This window comes from Gouania willdenowi, chromosome 11 (genome assembly GCF_900634775.1).
Source record: "Gouania willdenowi chromosome 11, fGouWil2.1, whole genome shotgun sequence".
In the NCBI taxonomy this organism is placed as follows: Eukaryota; Metazoa; Chordata; class Actinopteri; order Blenniiformes; family Gobiesocidae; genus Gouania; species Gouania willdenowi.
Window position 1 is genome coordinate 10,683,029 of NC_041054.1, and position 24,385 is coordinate 10,707,413.

Here is a 24,385-nt window from a genome sequence, read left to right on the forward strand (position 1 = left end):
TGCTAAAGGACCAGATTTGGCACCAGCGCCCTGAGTTTGACGCATGCTGTGTAGAATAAGCAGGTACATACTGTACATTTTTCATTGCTGAAAAACACATTTTCTCCAAAAGGATAAAGTCAAAGATTCTTACTAGTTATGGCTGCAACAGCCTAGCTAAGGCGAAGGCATCAAATCAGATATTCATGAACTTGGCCCTTTTTCCTTTTTGTTTTTGCAGGTAGCGGTTGATTCTTAATTCCAGTAAACGTTTCGCACACAGCATGTGTTTTGTTGTTTTCCAGTGTTTGTTTTTAACCACTCCCTCTTGGGCTTGTCCTCCAACCATTTGGCAACAGCACTGACGTGTGTTGTTGTCAGTCAGGTGAGGCCGACTGAAACTGCGTGAGTCACTTTATTAATGCCGACTCATGTATTGAATTGGATTATTGTTTCACGCTCCTGTAGGCTTTGTTTTACATGATGAAGCTGAACTAGGCACCAGAGTCAAATGGATCGCTCAGTGGCCAACTTGAGAAAACACTCTCCAACAAAGATGACAGTTTAGAGACAGACTTGTGCTAATCATTTGGTAGATTTTATACTTATCTTTGATTCAACTCATAGTGATTTAATGATATTGAATAAGAACACCCACGTTAAACCTGCTCTACCAGCGGATCATGGGAAAAAAACGTTATGTTTGTCCTCCTCTTGTTGTCAGTCAAACTAAATTACTCACGCTGTAATGCACCTGATGATGCCAGCTCAAATTAAGTCTTTTCAGTGTATTCACACGCACTAACCACTAACCTTTGCTTTAGTTTAATTATCACTTGTAAGTTGCACAGGAATAAATGTTTTAGTAGTTTATACACATGATGTTAATAGTGCAATTGGGTCCCAATTTGAATGGTTTTGTGAATTAGTGACAGAAAATTAAGATTAGAGGTGTGTGACTGGAGTGGGTTAGTGTTTGAAGAAGAAACTGAAGTATACTTAGACCGCATCGATTCCATTCTTCACATGAGGAGGCCGTTTAACCTGTGAGAGGAGTCAAACTCTAATTCATCCATCTGTCGCTGCCAAGTAATGACCTCCAGCCTCCTCATTCCTCCCACAAACTGTTCAGTGAATTCTGAACTCACTCACTCATTAGGTGATTGCATACTTACCTGGATGTGGATGCATCTTTTTGTTTTTACAGCATGAGTCTCTGTGCAGGCTGTACTCTCGTTTTTTTCACTTTTTAAAGTGCAGACATCCAATCATACACAAGGAAATACACCCACTTAAAGGAACATGCAACATGCCGGCTCTACGCAGGGGCAAGAGGGGGCAGCGCCCCCTCAAATAAATGTCTTGCCCCCCTCAATCAAAGATTATGATTCCTCACTCCATGCTCAGATTTCACGAGAGACGCATGTATTACACGCTGCTCCTGCACGTTTTTACACGTGCAGTAACAAGAAGGTCCTTTTCAGGACCGAAACGTCACGTTACCAGCTAGCCTTTTCTTCCTTTTGGCTGTTTTACTCCTGTTATGGATATACAGGTATATGAGGGTGGGTGGATGGTAGTCTCCTACCGTCGGGGATGTGACAAACACCGTCACGGCCCCATCGGGCCGCCGCCACACTCCTCAGACCACTTCTATAACAGCCGTAAGTGGTGCACCTATGCGTCCGTCACACGGACCGGGGGCCGCCGCGCTACACACGGCTACAGAGAGCCAGGCTTTCAGCCACACATTCTTGTCCTCTGACATTTTAGCACTTTTTATCTTTCAATTTCTCTGGAATATTTTTTATCATATTAAAAAAAAAATCCTTCTTTAGTGAGTCATGCAGGTAAGTTTTTCACTTAAAGCTGCAGTGTGTAGAATCGTGAGGCACTCCACGCACCCCCCTCCCCTCCTGAAAAACTCACCAGTATTCTTGGGAACGCTTGCGTGCACACGCACCACTGTGGAACAGATGTAACAAATGTAGGGACTTTGTCTTTGTCTGATGTTTTAGAGACATGAAAGCACGTATCACTCACTTCTGTGAGGACAGTAAGAGGCTCAGAGCTACTCCACACACACAAACAGCCGATCCCATCTGATTATAGCAGACAGACACACACTGCAAATGAAATGGGTCTGTTCTGTCTTTACCTTAGATAATGTTTCTCTTAGTTTTACAAGCTATTTATCCCGTCTGTTATCACTATCTCTCTCTGGATCGCGCGCAGTCCGCCACACACACCGAGTGAGTCTTTTCCTTCACGTGCTACAGCCATGAAAGGAAATAATAAAACTTCGGTTCTCTCTGTGATTCAATCCACTGTAGAAACAACTCCCGTATCGCTCCACAAAAAGTTGAAACATGACGGTGTTGACTGGAAAAGGCTGTGACCGGGGCTGAGGTTCGGAGCTGACCAATCACAGCCCTAGATGACTACGGGTAGTCAGGATTTTTGGGAGACGCACATAACGTGCGCCTACCTACATGCATCTACGACAAGGGATTTTACGCAGAACCTTAAATCAGGCTTTATGACGAGTAGCTCGAGCAGCCAATAGTAATGCTTAAAACAGCTCACGGACTCACCCTGTTGAAAGAAAGATCTCTGATTGGCTGAAGTCCAACGTCACGCTCCTGTATTTTTAAAGCTCATTTACAGAGTCAGGAAAAGGAGAAGAAATTCACTTAGATTATGGAATTTTGACCAAATAACACAAAAAAAATACATATTGCAGCTTTAAGGAAATGGAATCAAATCATCTTTTATGCCACATGAATGCAATTTGCATATATTCATTTATTTTTTTATTTTTTTTGCAGCTGTGGGGAGAGAGACATGGTTGAACATTAGTGTTTCTGGCTATAGGCAGACCATGCAATTGCCTAGAGCCCCATGAGCCACTAGGGGCCCCCAAAGCTGAGTTGACTACCTCAACTGAGGAGAATGAACTTTACTAGTCGTTATCTCTAATATGTTTAGAAATAAATGTAGGATTTAAGAATAAAATAAACTGTTATTGTCATTTTGCCGCCTAGTGTTTTTGAGATGTAACAATCAAAATTGTTGGACCCTAAAGTTACTGCTTTTTATGCGCAGCCAGCAGGTACTATGGGTAAGATTGACAGTTACCCGTTATTCAGTGGTTTGTGGACAATTTTTGGGGTTAGGAATCTCTTCATGTAGTTTGGAAAACTGTAGATTTTTTATAGGGCCCCCCACGAAGCTAGAAACCGCCCTGGGCTCGACATTACTTTTGGAGAGAGAGAGAAACAGATCCTGAAATGAATAAAGAAAAACTTCCAATAATTTTCTATTTCAAGGAATAATAATAATAACAATATTCAAGGGAATAACAACATTGTAGAAATATGATAAAAAGAGCACGTTTAGCTTTTGGCCTGACATTAGTTCTCACATGTGGTGCCTTTAAAGGCCACTGGACATCAGACCGCTGTGATGGTCATAGCAGATGTATAAACACACTGTGGATGTCCTGCGGAGCGCTGAGAGTTGGAAAGTCACATGGCATCTGTGCACACAAAGCTTGTGCAGAAAGTTGAAAAAACAGATTTAAGCATTAACCTGAAAAAGTTCTCCTGATAGTACAATTAAATTTCAGCCTTGATTGGATTGCAAAGTTTTAATCTCCCATGACTGCTGAACTTATCAGCTGCTAAAGAAGATAGCACCGTCTCAACAAAGTATCCTGCTTAAGAAGCAATTATGGTATGAGGTGATATTGCCTCCTTTTACCTTCACTATGTGAGAAATGTTGATTTAATCTTTAATCATTAATCAAACATGCAAGAAGAGCTAGTTGTAATAACCACGAGGGGTTTCAAACACAAATCCTGGCAACGTGTGCTGGCTCAATCAATGAGGATTCATGCACCAAAAATGATTGGCTGACCACAGCCAAGAAATTCATTCAAGTAGACCAGTGTTTCACAAATGGGGGTACGCGATGGCACTACAAGGGGTACTTGAGAGAGAGAGCGTGGAAAATTAACAAATAAACTGTCAGTCTTGGTACCACCCCAGTCGGATATGACCAAAACTGATAAAAACTATAGACATAAATCTATTCAGGACCCACTACATCAGGGTTTTTCAACCTTGGGGTTGCATGGAATTAAATGGGGTCGCCTGAAATTTCAGAAAAATTGAAATAGATTTTTTTTTAAATGTTTCCTGTATCTCTATACTTTGTGAATCTAGTTAAACTAAAATGCAGTACAAAAAAATACATCTGAGCTCAAACATGATCAAAAACTAATACTAGAAAAAAATGTCTTTGGCGTTGCCAGAAATTCTTGAAATCAAAATGGGGTCATGATCTAAATAGTGTTTATTTGCAATTATTTACAAAATGAGTGACTCAATCATTCCATCATTATGCTCTATATTTGTTTTTAAATTGTTTTTTAAGCAAAATGTTGTCGTTGGACAAAAGAGGTATTTGGATTCAAAAATAAAAAAAAAAGTTTTCCAGAATGGCCGCCTGGACTCCTGCTGAGACTATTTAATAAGAGCCTTAGAATAAATGTATATAATGAAAAGAGTGGATGGACGGAAGCATAAACATGCAGACTTTCACACGGACCTCGGTAAACGCGATAAACGGAACAGGCTTCACCGGACAGCAGGCGCTAGGTCCCGGGGGCGGAGTAAATGCAGCCCCGTACTGCATTCACAGGCTGTAATATCACCAAGTTTATCATTGTACCAGTTGTTAGAGCTACTGTCTTTACCAGGGAGCAACTATTCATTCCTGGTGATTGTTTTCCAGTTTTTTACTGGGCTTTATTTACCAGTGATTAGTTCCTATCTCTCTTCTGCTCCGCGGTCCAAACTGAAATCCTGTGTTATTGTCCAGCCGCTGCTTCAAAACTACAATCAAAATAAAAGTGAAAACAGTCTCATGTGTGGTGTTCTGTATTATAGCCGACAATAAAAGGTTTGTTGTTTGTTTTTTCCCGATAGACGTGATACGTCACGTTCTCCCCCTGTCCAATCAGAGCCTTCCCAACCCCCAGACCTAAAGCGGAATTGAATAAAGCCAAATAAACCGATTTCCATGTAAACCTCATTTCGGGAATTACTATCTCAATGTAAACACAAAGCAGAACACTTTAATTCCAAATGATTTAAAACAGAATAACTAATTCCGAATTAAATAACATAATGTAATCGTGGCCAGTGTTAAAGTCATAGAAAAAGCTCACTTTTCTTCATGACATGGTTGAGTGGTTTCAGGAGACCATGTGGCTCTGCAGCTCCTGGTTAGTGGCTGTTTCTTTTGAATGAAGCCATGGGGTGCGATATTTTACAAGCTGTGCCGGCAGAGAAAGTTTTTTTTTTTCCTTTTTTTTTTTTTTTTTTTTTGTGAGGAACAGGCAGGTCCATTTGCATCTGAAACAACCTCGCCCTGCCTCTTTCCCTGCCTCTCGCCGTGCCTCTGTGGCCCCGGGCTAATGCTCTCTTTTCCATCAGGAACAAGCCTGTGCACCTGTGGATCACACACACACACACACACACACACACACACACACACACACACACACACACAAGGCCCAGCAGAACTAGCAGCTCAGACTTGGTGGGCCTAATGATGCACGACTGGCCATCTGTGAGCCTCTACCTCGGCTCGCTGTAAAGACACAGATCACACAATTTCTCTGTTTTTAAAAATCCCTGTGTAATCCTCTGAGAGGAGGAAGACAACTTTCAAAAGCACTTCTTAAGATCATATCGAATCATATCATTTAAATGATTTATCTTAAGACTACAAAAGCCACTTCTTTAGAGTATCATCTTGAGTGTGCAGGAAAAAGAATTAAGCATCACCTTTAAAGCTGCTGTCTGAAGTTTCTCTCGATGTCCCGCCCTCAACATCTCTACTTCCTCCCCTGCCTCTGCCAATCTTCCAGAAGCTACACCTCTACGTTTGTGCATGCGCATCGCAAAACACAACAAAGTCACATAACTACAAAAACTACACATTCATTGTTAGAGTGCCATGACTTTTGATCAAAACATGTTTATTATCTGTCCATGAGAAATGTCGCCAAAATCCTGGTCCGTTTGGAATCCTTTTAAAAGCAGCAAGTCCCTCCACCTTTGAAAAGCAGCACCAACATAAATCCTATTGCGTTCATAAAGACGTTTATCCACAGGCTTTGTACCCGGATTTTTTTTTTTTTTGTCTTTTAGTAGAAGCTTTATATGTTGGCAATTGTGGAGTGGGTAACTTTGGAGTTTCTGAGCGCTCCTCCATGACGCTTTGCTGCTCAGAGTGATACCAAATTTGAGAAGCGTGGCCTCACATAGTTTAGACTAGTTAGATATTTTTTTGCATTTCAAAAGAATCATACTTAAACATAGATTTCTTAGAAACTCCGGATATCAGCTTTAAGTATTTGAGTATATTAACATTGGTCCGACGCACTCTAAAATCTAGTGATTGAAGCACCTGGATCATACCAGCGAAATGTAATTATTTCATTACCTATCAAATTATAAACATGTAGTTTTATTATAAGGTGCTAACAATAAATATGCCTAGAACCCTGTAGACCCAAGAATAGTCCCCAAAGTAGTGAGTCCAAACACACAAAATTAAAGCAAAAATACACAAAACGATGACAGAAACCACACAAAATTACAGAAAAATACAAAAAATTACGTGATACAACAACAAAATACAAGGAATGAAAGAATTTTTTTTTTTTTTAAAAAACCCACTAAAAACAACAACAAAAACACGAAATGAGAAAACAATAATACACAAAGACAACATAAACACACAAAACAAGCACAAAATAATACAAAGGTGTCAGAAAAACAAAACTTTTTTTTGTTATAATGCTTGGAATTATTCTAAATTGTTACATTAATGTTGATAATGTGGCCCTTGGATCAGACAATTACATTATGTGGCCCCTGCTGTGATAAAGGTTGTCCATATCTGCCCTAGAACATTTTAAATAAACAATGTGAATGCACTGAAACATAAAAAGAGACATTTTTGTCCACTTATGAGAGTTTTGCAGAGATAGTTCCAAATTCCTTTCATTACATTATGCAGCTTAAACTGAATAAATGTTGCTTAATTTGGTTAGTCTAAGTGAGCTATAGAAAGGTGGATAGATAGTGCTGTTTTTTTTTAAATGTTCTAATTGTTATCTTGGGGAGGAGGGAAATGCTGTCGTTGTGGCTTTGTGTTGTTGGTGTGCTGTAAACTGACGTCTGTCTCCTTCAGTGCTCGTGAACCTGACAGTAACTTGCCTTCACCTGTCGGGCCCCGTGGGAGGTGGAGAATGTCTCTCCTTACGGGCCATCGATTGAAAATGTTTTAAGTAGCGTATTTTCACTTGTATATGGGTCACTTTGCATAAAATTTACGATGTTCACTAAAAGATCCACAGTTAAGTCCCTTCAGGCTATAAGTCACATACAAACAGTCTGGATGTGAGGCCAATGCACAGAGATATTGTTGCTGCTTTAAAAAAAAAAAGGGCTGAACAACTTTGGAAAATAATCTAATTGCAAATTTTTTCCACAATATTGCGATTACGATTTAATATGCGATTATTTTTCAAGGTGCTTCTTGTCATGTGTCATAATAAACAACTTCAGATTACAACAATAAAGCAAACACATCTGTGGCTTTACCTCTCCAACATATCTAACTAACTTCACGTTTCATGAAACATGTGGACTGCACTTCTTAAACACTCTGAACTTAACAGGACAGTCTATAAATAAATAAAATAAACAGATATTAAAAAAAAGTTAAATAAAGCTTACTAATATCCAGTCAGTAACATCACACTTACTAAAGTGCGGGAAAAGTAAGGAGAAATAATATCTGCTTTAACCAATTGGACGTTTTTTAGGTAAATCAAACTCCCGACGAACTTAAAATAAATTATTACAAAAAAAATAAATAAATTGCAGCCTTTGCGATTAGATAATCGCGTTTCATGATATCACGATAATATCGCAAATGCAATTAATCGTTCAGCTTTACGTGACACCCAATGGTGAGAATGTGTGAACACTTCTAAATATTCTTTATAAATCCTTTTCAATTCATAAACACTTTTTCTTTTCTTAAAGAAATACCAACCCCAGCCTACAATTAGAAGCCTTTCTTTACTGCTGACTGTTGAAAATCAATGACTTTACAGCAGCCTGCTACAGGAATAGAAAGCTCAGCCAGATGTTGTATAATTTACAAGAGTCAATGTGGCCTTTGATGTTGAGTCAAAGAAGGTCAATTGGCTTTCATGAACGGCGCGATCATTGACTCGAGGTTTCCTGTAACGGGCCTTAAGAAAAAAAAAAGAGAGAGAACAGCTCTCGATCACCATGTTTAGGATAATGATGACAGTGGACACACACACACACACACACACACACACACACACACACACACACACACACACAGGCACTGCTTCATTTTTCACTCTAGTGAAAGAGCAGAGACTCTATGTATGAGGCAATAAATATTAAATTGCTTACACTTTCTATACACTGGCCTAGATTGATGAATGATGTTTAAACAACACTGAAAATCTCTCGGTGTATTGCTGCAAGCCTCGAGTGGATCTTTAATCCACCGCGGGGATGAATCAAGGATCTCAGGCTTCTTTCATAGCTTTGGCTGATCTAGTGAATGAACTGTACGACCACAGCATATTGAACTCAAAGGCCCTCTAATATTTCTCTGGTACAGTCCGAAATTGGTAAGAAATACAGACTTGGTAATGAGTGTAAAACATCTAGTCAACAGCCAAATGATAATGCACATCTTGCTAATACTAAGTGAGTTTTTTGACCAAATTTCTAATAGTAATAATGTAGGGACTTCGGTTTTCAAAATTTGACAAATGTAGCTTCACAGTATAGCGTCACGTGACATTTTTCCGTTCCTTTTTTGGTCCATCATCTTTGCGCTGACCTTGAGAGAGACTGTTAGCGCTGTCAATGAGAAAAAGAACAGACTTTACTGTAATAAAGCAGAAAAGCTGCATTTTATCCACAACTTAAATGTACTTGGTGTTTTTATTAGAGAACCTATTTATTTTTTTCATCATTCAGCAGCTCAGTCTGTTATAGGCCTGTACATATTTATTTGTTTTTGGGGGGGGGGGTTTCTTTATTTAATTATACATTGTGCATTGTTGGAATAATGGTGCGAAATAAATATTTTCATATTTTTTGAATTGATTACTACTTTGAAGCATTAATATTAATTTATGCAGTTGGATTGCCTTGATTATAGGGAGGTTATTGCACAGTTACAGCCATAAATGCAATGGTACTAATGATGGCACAATAATACATTTTCGACAGCATCATGAGCACATGTAGCCTAAAGATGTCATGCAATCTTTTTAATATCACCATGTGTATGTGCTTGCATAACTCTGATTTGTGCAGCCACGTGATTGTCGGGGGTCAAAGTTAATCCGCCTGGGATTTGGGTCAATACTCTTTCTTTGTTTCCGATCAGTTGGACTAACGAAGCAAAGTGAAGGACAAAGTTTTAATAAGTGGATGGACTCTGCCTCGCCACACGTTCTTTCCTAACGACCTCTCTCTGTGATCGCCTCGGGACGCTGACCAGGCTGGGGCAGTGATACCACTAAAGTTTAAGCTGCCATCATTCAACAAGTCTTAATTTGTGGAGTCCCACTCAATATTCCTCTGAGACAAAGAGAATATATTAGATTTCACAGATTGAGCTCCCACAGTAACAAATATACCAAGTGGGATTTCCTACAGCAAAAAAAAAAAAAAGTTATTTTCATGTCCCTTGAGCGCTTAGCAGTTCGTTACATTCCCAAAACATTTACATGACACACCTGTACTTGTTCAGCGCTCTGCTGCCAAACACAAAGAGATCTGGCAAATGTGCGTCTGGACAGCTGCTGCGAAGTGATGGAGATTTTACAAGTGTTGTTCAGGATCAGACTCAGACTGAAGGATTACGCCTGCTTTAATGATCTGTGCACTGTGTGTGTACCAAGAGGGCAGCTCCTATTGCGGTCATGCATGAAAAGTCGTGGCTTCAGCTCTAAATGAGGATCTGATGTGGCTCGTCTTACACTTCCTGCCTTCAACCTAGTGGTCATTCAACCCCCATCGTAATCCCAACACCCCCTCAAACACACCCACACCCTATAGAAAAGGTCACAGGTCAGAAATCATTCATGCTAGCCACAAGCACCGACCATTTGTTGCCTAGAATTCACCTCCCAAACATACAGAAACACTTTTTATTTTTATTTTTTCAGGGTTAGCATGAGTTTCTAACAACAGAAAACCTCATCAGTGCTTGGGCTGATGAACGATCAAAATGGAAATAATTTGCGGGGTAAGGAGCCCCTCCCCGGAGAGCCTGGGCTCATTTGCATCTTTTCACCATCGGCCTGTCACAAAGACCAAAAACGCTGAATGCGTGCGTGTCAGCGGGACAATGCACGCCTGAGTCCATTTATCTCCATACGTCAACGCAGACTGGTGGAGGAAAAAAGGCTTTCAGCCAGTAACACTCTGGCAAGTTTAAAGAGTCTGCGCTCCCAGACACGAGTTAATGGACTACTGATGGACATTCAAAGGCAGGTGCTGTTTTTGTAGGCAGGAGCCTTGGACTAAAAGCTAAAGTCTGGTCCAGTGAGCTTGAACAACAGCATGCCTTTCAAGAGTCAAATGTGCATTTAGTACGAGGCAGTATATTTTTCCTGTTAGGGAATTACAGGTATCAGTATCACCAGTCAACTAGAACGCCCCGTTAATGCATATTGGATATAGAAATGATATGCACACCATGGGAATAACTCCTCAAATCCTCTGATTGTGCATCTCAGTCATCACACTCAATCACACTGTAAAACTCAATCTGAGATGAAACACGGAAACCGCCAAGACAATTTGCTAACAAAGACCTGGGGAGACTAACAGACACTGATTTACAACAGAGACAACAATTAGCAGTGAAAAGGCTCCAATTAAAATGACTCCTTTTGATCTGCAGAGGGAACGGAGTTTCACCGCGTACGCCATCTGCGATAGCGCAGTCGGTTCAATCTAAAATGAAATAATTATGGCAAATTAATGGGTGTAAAAGTCAGCAATTGCTACGCAGAGGAGGATTTCATGTGTCTAATTGGGAGGGGAGAAGGAGGAGTGTGGTGGGAGATGTTTCACAGGATTTGGGAGATAGGAGAGGAGGTGAGACAAAAGCACGGAGGGATAGATGACACAAAATAAATCTGATATTAAATGAAGGAGAGAAAGACGAGGTTTAGACGTCTCCATCACTCTCCTCGCCAGCATATGACTGTAGACAGAATATTAAAGCACACAAATCCTTCCGCCGCAATAATCCATAAAGGTGCAATAAATTCATTATGGATTCAGGAGTGGCTGCGATGCTTTTAAATCATCTCCAATACGGCTGTGATGAAAACCAACAGCTGCAAATCAAATTTGAACCAAATAACTGTCAAGTGAGTTAGATTAATGAATGCAATACAAGTCCTTTGACGTGAAATGATACAGTGCAGGAGTTAACAGTGCAAAATATGCGCTCGTATCAGGTTGGAAAAACAAAGAAGAAAAAGAAAGAAAATAAAAAAATAAAAGAAAGAGCAGCTGCCAAAGGCTGTTATTGGAATGTGTATTTCTGCTTGTGCGCTCACCTGAAAGCTGTGTGACAGTCCTGGTCCATATTTAAATGTAGACACTCAAGCATTCTGCGAGGAGGAAAAAAGAGAATAACTGAATAGCTAATGCGCCTGACAATGGTGTTGACTTGTTTTGTTGACGGATTTTAGACAGTGAGAAAGGAGCCCATTAAAAGTGGGATAAAATGTGCTGATTTTAGGACAAAAGGAGGAGGGGGAAAAACAAACAATATTCATTTGTAAAGTCCCTTTTCTTTTAAAATCTTATTTCTTGTAATCTAACAACTTCAAGCCTGGATCTCCTAGTTTTGGTGTTTTTTCATCCTCGGCAGAGATGATGGGAACGCCTGCTGAATGAACAGGTGTGACGTTCGTCTAGAAAGAGAGAGAGAGAACGTGAGTGAGAGAGCTTCCCTGTGAGTGACTGAGGTGTTAATTAAAAGGAAAAGGAAACATTACAACAGTGAGGTGAAGACTCTTCACTCCCCCTGAAGTTCAGTTGATCCTGGCACACACACGAGCTGGGTGGGAAGTTTAATACAATAGTAGCAGCGTTTTGTTTTTCATTAAGTATAATATATGTTTATTTTCACATATGCCTCTTATCCTGCTTTACCAGCTTCTCTTCAAACAAGCCAAAAGAGTAGCTTCATAATTAACTTCTCAAATGGACAAAACTTGGCAGCATCTCTGTATAAAAAAAAAAAAACCAACAAAACAAAACACAACAGCTGTTTTCCTCTACAGCCACTTTTATTTTGACAAATCACAATACTCGTTTCAGGCTAAAGACAAATGTGCATAAGCAAAGCAGGAAAAACTCATCGTTTAGATCAAGAAGGTCTGGTCCAATCCTGACCAGCTGTGATATTCTGGTAATTTATCACGCAACTTTGGACTTGGATGTTGTACTAAGCTTTAGCAGCGACGAGAAATGAATGTTTATGATGTTGAAATTCAGCCTTGAGGCTAAATAACACCATGTGTTCTTGACAAAAACACACCACATGTGTTTTAAGGATAGATTATACATTTTTAAAGTGAATCAAGATTTAGCATTTGACAGCAATGTGTTTCCGAAAATTGATAGAAAACCTATTTTTGTTGCAACAACTTTTCTATAACAGATATGGTCAACTGGTGGCCCAGGGGCCACATGCGGCCCTCGGTCTAATTTTGTAAAAAGTAAATGCACAAAATAGGGTTAATAATAATAACAAACACACAAACCTTTTGTTCTTTCCTGTTTTCACGCTCAGATTGGTCATTAGTCTAAATGCTGACATAACGATAATGTGGCCCTTGGACCAGACAAATACCTTTGTGGCCCCCGCTGTGAGAAAAGTTTCCCATCTCTGTTATAAAATATGAGCAGCAGACCCAACGACATCCATTTTGAAAACTTTTTCCAGCATGTTGCATCTTCATGTGCATGATGTGAACATTCAACCATCCAATCAGATCCAAGCTCCAGTTCCATTGAGCAAACTGTTGCACATGGTGCTTTCTTTGCTTTGACAGGACAAAAAAAAAGCCAAATAAAAGAAAAAAGACACAGGGTGAGTGTTTAACATGGACACAACCATGTCTGGTTCACATTCTCTATCTCCTGCTGTGTTTCCATTACAGATTTTCCCAAAATAAAAGCGATATTTCTAAATGTCGAGTATAATTGCGCTTTGAACGTGTTTCCATTGAAGGTTGTTTTGGGCAGTAGCCTCGTAACTCCTGTGAAATCTCATCCCGCGAGACTTCACTGCAGGAAGATGGACGCCCCAAACCTCCTTATAAAACTCTGTATTTCTTTGTTGTTTCACGTCTAATGTGGCAGTAATAACTTTAATGAAGTACAATGCTAAGAAATGTCACAGTCTTTTCTTCTATTTACACGCACCGAGCCGTGTTTTCTCTGAGAAGTGGTCATGTGATCAGGTACGTTACGTTCTGTGACGTGTATTTGCGGAAAAAGTGTTTCCATAACGTTTTTGTCACACATTTCAATATCGAAACGTCTGAAATTCCTCCTCAGGAAAGCGTAAAAACCTTTTAGGTGTTTCCATTACCAGTTTTTATTGCACTGTTTAGATTTTGGGGTAATGGGAACACAGCTTGTGTCTGTTGTGCTGTGATTGATTAAGCTCCCCTGTTTACACTCAGGTGTGCTTCATTCCCTGATGGTCCTCCTTAACCCTTTATAGCGGAGCATTGTCTTGATGTTCCTGGATTGGAGTTCTGTTTCTTTTGGTTTCCTCTTGGTTTTGGTTTCTAGTTTTTTCTTCTTTGTGTTGACATTTGTGGGTTTTGACTTTTCTTTATCTGGATCACTGCTCCTTCCTGCTGCCTTGCTCTCTCTCTCTCTCTCTCTCTCTCTCTCTCTCTCTGCGACTGGGTCAACTGTCCCACACCTCATCACCAACCCCATTTCTTCTTCTTATGGCTCCACAAGTGATAAAACAGCTACGTGTCATTTGGCTCTAGACTGACAAACGAAGGATAAACTTTCAGCAATTTGGCGGAAGGTTTGGTTAAACGACTCAGCGCATTCACACACAGAAATAAGCACTGCAAACTACTGTGCAGTGTGTGATTGTTAAACTGTCATCATCCCCTCCCTCTGTCTGGTTCCTGTTTATTTCTGGCTCATGGTGTCCGCCGTGGCTTGTTTTAACATGTTTTCACTGGAGTTTACAGGAGCCTGCTGCAGTGGGAGCATCACTCTTCTCACAGGATACACGTGCAACTCTTTTATTGATTTGAAGTGTGTTCATTTCACATGACAGTGATTAAATACAATCCTTACAATTCGTCCCTTCATTCCACTTATTCCATCATATCTGGACTATATTGGCAGCATGACTGTTGCACAAATGAATCTGGGGAATGTGTTAAAATTGCATATTCACCTTCTGCTTGTGTAGTTTTCCATATTCAGAGGTGAAAGTAAACGAATTATAAGTACTCGTGATACTGTAATTGAGTTGCTTTTATGAGTACTTATACTTTTAGGAGTATATTTGTAAATCAGTAATTTTACTTGTACTTAAGTACGTTTTAAAAGACGTAAAGTAATTTGTTACATTTCTACACAGAGTGAAGTATTTTTTGTTTTAAAAACGATGAACGGACATTGTGCAACTATAAAAAAATTAAATGACCAGACAACAATAGAACGCATCACATCATAGCCGACCTTTCAGATTAAACGTAATGTACTGTGCCAAAACAGCATTGAAAAAAAAATTAAACAAATAAATCATTGAATGCCAGTTATTTTAGTATAAGTGTAGCTATACTTACAGCCTGATAATAGTTTTTAATTTGAGTTGAATTAATTGGCGGTTTCACTGGTTATTTTATTTAAAAAATAATTGAACATTTTGACAAACCTTTTATTTTATAGTTTTGTTTTATAAGTTCCAATTGTGCAAGATTTCATCTCTTTTTTTTTAAGTTTATAGATGAGATGTTTACTGTATGCAAGAAAACAGTGGTAAGATTTAGTACCAAAAATAAACGTATGGGGGTGAAAGTAACTAGTAACTTTTACTTCATGTACTATTTAATGTAGCTACTTTTTACTTGTAATTGAGTATTTTTTATGTATGACTTACTTGTACTTGAGTACAATTTCAATCATAGTACTCACAGTACTTCTATTTCAGTAGGATATATCAGTACTCTTTACACCTTTGTCCATATCAACTTTCAACTTTTATTATTTTAATATGTAAATGTCTCAATTTGCTTTAACTGTGGAACAGAGTTTAAATATTGACAAATATTACAGTTATTAACAGTTTAGGTACCAGTATTTTATTTTGAAAAATAAATAAAAAAATACCTAGACAAGTTCAATGAAGGAATCCAGTGAAAAGGGAGGATTGTTGTCTGACTTCAACCTTTTTAATTTTGTGTATTTGCAAGATAAAGAAACACTTGTGTGTAATAAATGGAAGACGTAAGTATGTAAAAATGTAATACATAGACGAGTCACACTTCACATCACGTTCATGTCCAGGGTTTCCCAAAAAGCTTTGGGAATAAACAGCATGTCTGTGTTTAGTTAGTGGTCTACTCATGCGAAATAGAAACAGGTGTTACGTGTTGTAAATAATTATAACTCCCTCTTCAGGGTGTGTGTGTGTGTGTGTGTCCCATATGATTTTTGATGTGTACTTGGATGGGTGACAACACGTCAAAACTTGGAAAAAAAAAAAAAAAAAAAAAAAAGCATCAGCAGGCAAAGCCAAATTCCCTTTCGTCCTGTTTTTTTTTATTCCTTCCGTGATTGGCAAAGCACAGCATGACATACTGCAGATGTCATGTTTTGTTTAATAGTTTGTGTTCCAGACCAAAAAGTTAGAAAATGTGTTTTTATGTACAACTTCCTTAGACCTGCCACAGTGACAGTTTTTAAACACAAAAAAAGTAAAAAGAACACCTTTGGCACTAATTTCCACCTTGCAGATTCACTCACAAATGCCTTCAGATTTACACACAAATGTCCGTTTTGTACTTGAAGGATGTTTTGTGTAATTTTTTTGTACATGAAAAAAACATGCTGTATTTGTTTGATAGGTATGTTTCTTATTTGCAAAGCAAAATGCGTTAATTTGTGAATTGATGTTTGTATTTGCGTGTATTTGTGAGGTGACAGTGACCCTAAGCAGTGTATACAGTAAGTTTTAATGATATGAGTGGAGCATTGTGCATTCCCTCGTATACTAGTCTCCTTAAAACAAAGACAACAATCAATGTTTGTCCGTGGAATCCTGCCTTTGCCTTCCACATGTAACAAAGTCGTCCCTGAGGTGAACACAATCAAATAAACAATATGTTTTTGTGTGAGTGCCTATTAGAGAGAGCAAACGACGTGATTGTTGATTGTGTTAGCATGTCTGAGTGCCTGACTAAATTGCTCACAAGGGTTGAATATGGGTGAGAAGACAGAGAGGAGGGAACGCAGAGGTAGGGAGTAGAAAAAAGAGAAATCCAAACTCTTGACTCATAGAGGAGAGCGAATAAAATAAGTGCTCGTTTCAGGACCCGGGAATAGATTAGTTTGAGTTTTGGTCTGGGCGCCTGATTATTCAGCTATTGTTGTTGTTGGAAATTAATATACAAGGTTCCCGCGGATCCTTGAAAATTCTTAAAAGGCATTAAAAATAAGGCCATTAAAAGATACATACTGTAAGTATGATCTCATGATTGTCATTAGTCTCACATTTCAAAATAAATGTAATATGAGTTTTTTTTTTTTTTTTTTAGAAATGTAAAATTGATCGTAACATCACGACAGAAAAACAGTGACGTGGTTCAACAACATGGGGGAATGTACATTTAATGAAAATTGGCTGTCCAACAAAGATTTTTCTTCATGATTTTTATTGTTTGTATTTTTTGTTATTTTATAGGTTTATGGCAATTTTTGAACTCATCTTGTGTGTTTTTGGAGTTATTTTAATAATTTTTTTTTTTTGTGTATCGCACCCAGAACATCAGTACAAAATGTATCACACAATCTTTTCAAGGCAATAAGTAGAAAAGTGTGTTCTCTTTGTTTTAGAGCGCTTCATCACCCATTAGCATTAGAAAAATAATAATAAATAAATAATAATAGTAAAATGAATGTTTATTTTTTCTTGAATCCTGCCCTATGCTCTTTTAAATGTAATTTTAAATGGCAATAAAAAGTCTTGAATTTCATTTGACTGAAGCTGTATGTGTGTGTATATATATATATATATATATATCGTCTAATAACTATCCAAGTCATTGTCGTCGTGTCCTTGGGCAAGGCACTTTACCCACATATGCCTAGTATGAATGTGGTGTGTGAGTGAATGGAGTGGACCGCTTCTGTCAGTCTTCCCCAGGGCAACTGTGGCTACAATAGTAGCTTACCACCACCGTGTGTGGAGTGAAAGAATAATGCACATCAATGTAAAGCACTTTGCGTGTCTATGAAAAATTGCAATAAAAATCTGATGCATTATTATCGTATCGCCGCCTAGGCAAAATAAATCTGTCGTAATCCCTGCGGTGAACCCTGCCGGCTTTGCCTACTTAACCAGGCTAATTAAAGCTCCTCCAAATGTACGTGCGAGCCCCATTGGAAGGTTGCATTTTGGGAAAATGAATTTCCTAAAATTCACACATCAGAGAAACACAAGGAGCTGCGCAGGATCCATGATGGAGAAATGCCAGGGACTGCAGAGGAAGTGTGTGTGCGATCCTAATGTGGGGCATTTCATTGATGACCCACTTTATGACGAGAAACACGCTGAAGAATGAAGAGAAGAAGAACGGGACCCACACACGAGAAGACAGACACACACAATGAGCTCAGCTTTATCAGTTCAACAATTATTGTCAACGGCCTAATTATGAAAGGCAATTAGCGCTGCTTACATGGCACGGGGAGGGAGAGATGGGCGTGTGTGTGTGTTTTTTTTCTTCTCTCCTACTTTTCACAACATTTCCAGATTTGCATCCATAAAATTGGATGTGTGGGGAAGCACTGGGGTTCCCTGGGAAATAAGCACCTTCACTTGGGAGTGCTTGTCACTTAATCATCTGGATTTGTTCAAGGTGACATGCTGAGGCTCCTGGGAGCCCACAGTCCAATTCCTCCTCTGGGGTGGAGGGACTTAATGAAGGGATGTATCCTCGGGCAAGTTACCATTTCCACTCTTGGTGGCACAAAAGATGGATGAAGAATTTTATGGCATTTTTTTACTTATTACACAGTGAAGATAGAAACGGAATATTGGTAATAAAAAGGATGACATGTGGTGGAGGTTGAGAGTCAGGTTTAAATCCATGACAAGAAATGAAAACATGTTTTCATCAATCTACACCAACAACGTGATGCATTTATTTCAACCAAACAGTAGCGGTTTATAAACACCCGGGAGTGGGAATGTTGGGATTTTTACGAAGCTGTATTTTCTTTGTTGTCATACTTAATTTTTTTGAATACAATTTACTTTTTATGTATTTTTGGGAGTAATTTGTCAAATTGATCTTTAACTTGAGCCACAGATGATTCATTGTCAAGCAGGTTTTTGGTCAGTCTCAGTGTTTTGTCAATTAAAGCACTTAGAGGTTCATTTTTAAAACAAATTACAATTGAATTTAAATTTTGAAGTTTTGAAATATAGTTGTCCCACCACTTCACAATCACCTGACTCTTACTCAAAATTATCCTGTAATAGGAAGAAGTTGTTCTAATTTTTGTCTTTAAAAACATTTTTGTCACTTTTTTTTTTTTTTACTTTTTGGTGTGGAAATGTCACGTTTTGTTATTAAGCCAACAAAAATAAGTCTGGTTTTATTCAGTATTGTCATAAAAAACTGTTACCATTTTTCTTTTGTTTAAAAAGTAACAATGAAAGAAGTTTGCAAAGAGGTCAATGTAAATATCATTGATACTTCTTATAAATCATGTCTAATAACAATTTTTGTTAGACGATTTTTAATTTAAAGATAACTAAAGTAAAGCCAATAAAATGACAAAAACATGTACCATTTAAAGCAGAACTGAGTAACTTGCGCTTAGCGCTGCCCCTAAAGGTCACTTTTGGTTATGTCACTGCCGTAAAAACTGCCCCACCCCCCATCTACATGTGCACCTTTGATCTCCCAAGACGGTAGCAACCGATCACTGAAAAATCCTAATACAACAGTGACACTAAGGGTGCTTTCACACATATAGTCCCATGTGACCATGTGAACAGTATGAGGAAAAGAGACTAGCAAAATGAATGATGTGGGAGTAATACAGAAGGGAGTGTGGAAATGTGTGTGATGTGTTTGTTTTTGTGCTGACAAAGCGGCTCTGAAAAATGGATGGATGGATATTTGTGTGTGTGCTGCCTGATGGAGTGCTTAGTTGTGAGTGTGTGTGATTGCTGTGTACCGCTGCTGAGCTGTCACTGGAGTTGCAACAACGTAGATTGTGGCATTAAAAATCTCTAACAACGTAACTCCACCTTCGCTGATTGTCTATGTGCTCCCGTAGCTGGTGGATGCCGATTTAGTCGCGGGGAGGAGGGCGAGTAGATCATCACAACATCGCTCAATTCACCGCTTCATATCCAGACAAGTCCGCACTGAGCGCAGGGTTTGCTCGTTCTCTGTTCCAGTTGGCTTGTTTTCTCGGTGCATCACTACAAACAACAGACTTATGGGTCTACAGATCACCCGCTGTGTACACCATGTTGTAAACAAACAAAGCTCTGAGCTGCTACGGGAAGCATGAGGGTCAAATGTCATCGGCTGTTGGTCACTTAAAACTTTTTTACTTGGTTTTATTTTGTATACATTTGATTTTTATATCACCATTTTTATCATTTCCTAGTCACTGTGTTTTTGGCACTTAATATGTGTTTATTATGTACATTATATTAAGAATTCAATTTTTTCAAATGAATTTGGGAAAACCTAAATGAATACCTTTGATCACTAGGAGGGGCAATGCCCCCTTTGCAAACTCTGCGTATGGTGTGGATGTTTGAGGAAATTCACTGGAATAAAAAAGTTTTAGCGTGTGGGACGATGCAGTTAAGTTTTCCCTGAGCACAGGCCGTCATGTGCTGACCCATGTTGTTCTCTGTAACTGACGGGGTTTCCCTGCCTTTTTAGAGCAGATCAAATCGATTATCAGCTGTTCTCTGCCCATTGGGCCCTAGTCCAGGACTAAGTTGGTGAAAAAACAGCCTTAGAATGTACAAAGCACAAATCTAAACTGACAAGGCGGAGCTGCACTCACTCAGTGTTCAAACAGTCCATTAGTAGTGGGGCGATGGTAATTAGGTGATGCAGAACACCTGAGTGGGAACATGAGGTAAGAAGGGTTTCCTTCAACACATTTTAGCCAAAGCTTTACTTGAACGTTTGACAGGAAAGACACAAGTTACTCGCTCTGCTTCTCTTTCTCCATTTGTGTTTTTTTTCTCACTTTCTACAAGATTTGTAAAAGTTATTCTGTGCTCGCTAATGTAGTGAAATGCTAATGCTCACAGTTTTCAATCTTTCAGCAAAGATAAAATCGACTGTTTTGCGCATTAGGAAAGAGCGCTGTCTTCTCTCTCACTGCAGGACACAATCATTAATCCTTGAATAACATCTTCAGAACTCTCCATAACGGACGAGGATATTAAATATGCTGGATTCCTGAACAGTAGCAGACAGCGCTCCTGTCAGGAGAGACAAGCTGAGACTAAACATGACTACTTTGATTGATGATGCCGTAAATCATTTGCCAATGTCACATGTAGCCGCCCTCTTTGTGTTAGGAAGTCATAACTAAGAAGAGAAAGCGAGGTTAGAAGCCTTTCACCAACTATTAATATACCAAAACCAAACTTGGGAGCACAGATGATAGAAGAACTATGTAAGAAGAAGTAATCAGGCATTCACACACACCTGACTGTGCACGTAAATGTGGAGGGCTTGGTTGGGTTTGATGCATTGCCAAAGATTCCTCTCAGGTCAGTGGAAACAGCCGGATGCATAGGGTAGAGGCCTGGAGGCTCTCAGCTGGTCATCTGTAATAAAGGAATGTGGGGCAGGGTATTCTGTTTCACACTGAAAAGAAAAGGGACGGACTGGGTGGAGTCGAGGCCTCTCGGCCCTTTGAAGGGTGGACGACGTGTTCCAGTGAACTATTTTCAATCGCTCAAATTTGCAGACGAGCAACGGCTTGACTAACGCGAGAAAGTCCTGACGCTCTCGCTCGCTAAAATCTAAATTACAGCAAATTTACTAAATTACAGACAGCTCTGCTCCTTCAGTTTTAATCAAGTTTAGTGAAACCCAATTAATTACTTTGTCTCCAATGAGGCCTATTTATTCTTCACAAAAACTCCCTAATTCAGATTTTGCAATTAAAAGAATACAGTGACATAAATGATTTGAATTACCTATTAATAAAGACCACTTTACTGAAATACTTTAATTAATTTATTGTTGGATAGACATTCTAACACTCTCTGGATTTGACTCAATCCGTTTTTGTTTGATAAATGTCTTCTTTCATTCTCAGACGTGGCCCGCTAGTTCATCCAATCATGTGCATCAATAATAACTTTCTTTTTGCATATTTCAATAGAATCCTTTACTTTCTTCATAGATAGATCGTTTCTGTAAAACACATTTTTACTTCTTCTTACCAGGCAGCTCCCAATGTAACATAAGACCTTAGGTAAAGGTTGCGGTGGTTCTACCACAGGTTTGATTTCCTAGTTTTTGCATGCGGTTTTGGTCAAAGTTCGAGGACGCTTTCACACACGCCAATCCAAACCAAACTTAAGAAGAACCAGCTCTTTTGGAGTGGATCAAATAAAGCTGGCATGAATTCTGCTGAGGAGAAAAACAATACGCCCAAAGGTCGTTCAAGAATGAGCTGCTTTTGTCAAGTCACTGTAAACACAACGATTTATACTGCCTAATATTTTGACGTTTGTTTTATTTATGTGTTGAAACACAAAATAAATGTCCCTGTATATGCAAACATACAGAGAACAGCTTTTCTGATTCTGATACTTCAATGCTTGTGGTCATCTACGTTGCATGAGTCTAGACAACTTTTTTCTGTAAGAACCTCAAGTCATTCCAAGACCAATTGAAGCATACATACCCTCCAGTGGGTTCTGCTTCAGTCCCAAGACCTCTCTGAGGTGGACAACCCTGTAACACTTCCCAACTGGATGCCTGAACCATGATAAGTTTCTCCTCTTAAAGGGATTTTCAACCATAATACAGAGATGGCTCAACTGGAAGACTGTTATGTAAACTTTACTAGTAGGAATGAAAGGACAAAAAGCTCTTGTGACTGACACGCTCGTGGAGGTTGACATTTTTGACAAACTGAGGTTAAAGGCACTGTTTTAAGATGTCTTTCCATGTTCAGCTGAAATGAAGGCAATTATTTTCCAAGTTTCCTGGAAGGTGCGATGTCAAAATCTATCCCCGGTATGACAACTAAGCACTAAAACATCAGATTAAAATGCTCATTCACCCTAGACTTTTCATACAATGCTGATTGGCTGAAACCTCCAAAATGGCATTGCCCACATTAAAAGGTTTATTACTTGTACAGTTATTGAGCCCAAAAGTTGACATGCATAAATGACTATTTTTTTCTGACGTGAATTAGTAACAAATTGTGCAAAAAACAAGTGCATTGAGTTATGTATCGCTTTAAGGAGGACGTGTCAGATAAAGGACAACTGCCAGCCATTGTGAGCTTGATTTTGAATCCTTGTCTCTTCCTATGATTGTGAAGCTGAATTAACCACAAGATGGTTTTTCCACCCACTCATAAGGAGCGTAAGCTGGAATAAGACAATCATGGCTTCATGATTATTCTGCAATAGTTCTGTGGCCATTTTGCTGTAAGTCAGTGATGATGCTCACCAATGTTGTGAGAAAAAAGTTCAAAACTTTTACACAAGTGCATTATCGCTGCTGGGTTGCAGATCTCAAGGATGCAATGCAGATGGAGGAGCACATGTTTTTTTAATAGTGTAAGTAGTTTTGAAAGAGGGGATAAGCTCCAAATGTGGAATGCCATTTACATGACTGATGCCTTCCTCTTTGAATATCATATGTTTTCATGTTTCATGTTTATATGTTTGAAGATCCAAGCAGGGATGTCAGCTCCGGTGCTGGATTAGGTTCATCTGTGGTTCATTTCACTTCAGGTGTCTTCCTGAGCTAGCGGCCTGTTGTGAGTCTTGTGTGCGTGCGTGTTTGTGCGTGTGTTTGTTTGATTGATTGATTAGTTAACTTCGAACATGAACACAACAGCAGTGTATCTACAGTCTAAAATAATAATAATAATTTTAAAAATAATAACACGCAAAAAGAGATTGTTACATAATCTTGTAATATCTAAATAATCTTATAATATACACCTATTTACACTATAAATATACAGATATATATATATAATTCATTGACATATCTATATAATTATACAATTCATGTAATCTACTATACATTCATCTGTCCACACATACATTAAGTACGGTATATACACACCTACTTACATTTTGTCCCTTTAACGCTTATGCTTTGAGTAGATAAACGTTATGTACTTATGTTTAAATTGCTTTAAATTCAGACATATGTTTTATTTCAACACACAAACTGTTCCACAACCTGGTACCACTTACTGACACACAACTTTTTTTTTGTTGCCTGTGCATGAAGTGATCGAAAGTTCATTTTGTCTCGTAAGTTATAATTCTCAGCTATTTCAATAAATAGTTTTTGTTGTGCTTTAAATGCCATTGTACTTGTTTGAAAAGCTACAATTTCTGCTAATGTGAGTTATTTAGATTTATTGAATAGTGGGTCGGTGTGGCCCAAATATCCTGCATTATGAACATAACGTATTTTGCTCGTTTTTGAAGTGAAACTAATGGTTGTAATCTTGTTTTGCAGTTATTGTGGGTGCATCATCCTGCAGTTATCTGCTGATTCACTGATGCTGCACCTTGTGTTTCTGCCTCTGTTATGCCCACCTCGTATCCTACACACATTTGCTGTATGACTGTACTAGCTTGGTTCACACCTCTATGCATAATTTTCTAAAAGTGAATCGAGCATCTCTTCCTCACAGTTGTTTTATTGATGTGCTTTGAAAGAGAGAGCGAGAAAAAAAACCAAAACAGCTCCATTCTGGTGAAATT